The 3094-nt window shown below is 36.9% G+C and overlaps 1 protein-coding gene across 1 annotated transcript in view; it reads right to left on the bottom strand.

The window, feature by feature from the left end:
- Positions 1-3094, bottom strand: part of LOC102681942 (nuclear migration protein nudC) — a 114301-nt gene that overhangs the window by 33185 nt on the left and 78022 nt on the right. The gene's annotated exons all lie outside the window — the stretch shown is intronic.

Raw genomic sequence — 3094 nt, forward strand, 5'->3', positions numbered from 1 at the left:
GGAAACGTTGAATCCGGAACGCAATGCAGCACCTTTTCTTGATCGGTGAACCGAGAAAACATCGAGGACGTCGGCTGACCCGTGATCCACATCGCTTCGATCCCTATCTCGTTGAATGCTCTATCGAAATCGCTTATAATTTAAGTTTTGTATTCATAACAGTCTCGTATTATTTTTAATCGATTAACCGATTTGGAAAGGACAAGGATAGTTTTATAATACATATTTTCGATCATGAACGCACATGATGTGCAAAGAGTTCATAAAAATATTCAAAATATGATACGATATTCGAAGATTAAGGTAAATTTCTATTTAAACTTATTTATTTCTTTTATAAAATTTCGTAAAACGTGATGAATGATTTTCGATTTTCTTTTTTAATGTTCAGATATTAGTTATATTTATATATTTATATACTTTTAAAAGATAAGATAAAATATTTCCTAGAAAGTGTCGGGTTACATACCTGATGATTGCTTAAATCATATATATGTGATGCCTGCAGATAACAATAAAAATCATACTTGCATGATACGAAAATCTTAATTTGAAAAATATTTTCTGTAAAATCTCATGATTTTTTAATATAAAATTGATGAAATAGTATTTAATGTAAGAAATTTTGATCTTCTTTTGAATTTTGCCAATAATAGAATAAATAATAGAGTAAAGAAAAAAAAATAAATATTTTTGAAACATTTTAAAAGATTGTATTCGTATTAAATCAAAAGTACAAAATTGGCACTTGTTAGGGAATTGAACAGAAAATTTTTATTTTAGTTCTTGGTTTCCATTCACTTTGAAAAAAATAAAAATTCGTTCGTAAAATATGAAGTAAAAAGTGTGTAAAATACTGCTGTAGCATAAATTGTAAACTCTTCTTTTCAACTCTTGACAACAGCAAAGTGCGAAGGATGAAAAATTCCTTAAATAAATATGATTGATATGATTGGAAGATTGACTCTTGAACGAAGCCATGGAAAAAGTACAAAATGTGGTATTTGTAAGATATCCGGTACTTATAGGTGCAATTTCATGGAACAGAAAGCTCGGTAGCCAATCAGGCAAAATCATAACCCGAAGAGTTTCGTGTCGGACGAAAAAAGAAGCAGATGTTCAAGTTTAATCGCGTGAAAAGATAATTGGCAAGAAACCGATGTTTTATGGGATCGTTATCAAAAGGGTTGTTACGATGTGTTCCGAGACTAGAACAGTTAAGCCACCGTCCCTGACCCACATCCTTCATGGCGTAAAATCGAGAGGGAATTAACTTCCAGGAAAATAATTGTTACAGAATCGGAAGAAACAAATTAGCTACTCGAAAATTTCGATTTTATCATTTTCATTTTCCGAGAATTTCTAAATTTTACACCATCGAAATACATAATTATTAATTTATTTAATTTTTTTTCAGAAAACTTTTAAGCAATTAATCAGTTCACCTCTTGGGTAAACGTAAATATTAAAATACATACAAAATGAACGTTAACAAAGATATATTTATCCTTACGAAATTAGGCGATATTTCCTTCATATTTATCTGTGAAATTTTATTCAATCTTGTCGTGTCAGACTTACGATACACGTTTGATTTGCAATTCAAATGAAACTTACTCCGATGTCAACCGAAACAACAATGTCTTTTGTTCATTCTTGCGATCCAACAATCTGGAAACGAGTTCCCTTACAGTCACGACAGTTCGCAACAGTTTCAGAAAAGGTGGAAGATTTATCGGGAAACAATCGAGAATCTTTCTCAACCGTAATCGTAAGTCAACCCGTGTTAATTTCATAATGACAAATAAGAGTAGAGAGATTGTTCGCTAACGAAATTGAATTGAATGCGACGTGGCAGTGACAAAAGGGCAGAGGCATAATCGTATCGTCTAGGCTGAATTAAAATCCTTTGCTCGACCTTGACACAGATATTCCTCTGTTCTTTGCTCGTACTATAGAGATATTTTATGTATCTCTATCATCGAATTTTTCCCCAAAAAAATCTCTTTCGCATCTCTTATCTATCTTTAAATAAAGACATTCCAACGAGATTCGATTCTATAATCAAAAATTAATTTAAAGAATATATACGAATATATAACAAAAACTAATTAATTTCCTTTTCAAATTTCTAAATTTCAACAGCATAATATAAATTTTTCCAAAATCAAATCATCTACTTCGACTTAAAAAATTAACTTTAAATTTCTCCAATTTAATTTCCATTACGAGCACATTTCTCAAAAAACTCTCTCGTCAACGTGTACAGCAGCAGTCGGGATAATGGTATCCAAAAATCCAGGTATTCTCGTTGCTTCGAACCTGGCCCCCCACTCCAACAATTCAAAGAGAGGGGCCCCACGTAGGTAACAACAACGCATCTTCTCTCGAATCCATGACCCAGATACCGCAGGCCAGCCGTTTTCTGTTCGGTGAAAACGCGTATTAATGCAAGCAAGGATGAGTATCTTCCCTCCATCCGGTGGTGGAACCTCCCCTTATCAGTTCTCATACGTTGCGAACTTCGTGCGCAGCTATGCTCGCACAAACTTTGGGATCCACTTTGCGCGCAGACGGTACTGGGACAAGGTTGCCAGGGGTCCATAACTATCATGCGTTGACACACAAGAATGCGCGCTTCTTGCCCACTCGTCCGTCTCTTCTCCCCTCGGCTGTCCCCCTCGGTCGGTCGCGGAGAGCAACAGCTACTCCCGAAACCCCCTACTACCAAAAGGCTTCTCACTCGAGGGTTCGGCCGCTGTTCCCCGCTCTAAAGGATCGCAGGGGGGCCCCAGTTCGGGCTGATCCCCCTCTTCGTGACCCCGCTTTCCTCCCCTTCCCCCGTACTGCCCCCTCTGGTCACCACGCGCCTCTTCTGTTGGATCGCGACGCCGTTTCGATCTTTGAATACCCCTGCGTCGTCACCGCGATGACCAGTCTTCGAATTACGGGCGAATCCCGCGCATAACGTCTCCGTGATTAAGGAGGAAAGTGATTTGCCTCGCGCCTTCGCGAATTCGCGAAATCATTTCGATCGAAATCGTGGAACACGAATTTGTGATTTCACGTGGATTTTTTTTTTTTTTTTTTTTTT

The sequence above is a fragment of the Apis dorsata genome, unplaced genomic scaffold, assembly GCF_000469605.1.
Source record: "Apis dorsata unplaced genomic scaffold, Apis dorsata 1.3 scaffold_189, whole genome shotgun sequence".
Lineage (NCBI taxonomy): Eukaryota > Metazoa > Arthropoda > Insecta > Hymenoptera > Apidae > Apis > Apis dorsata.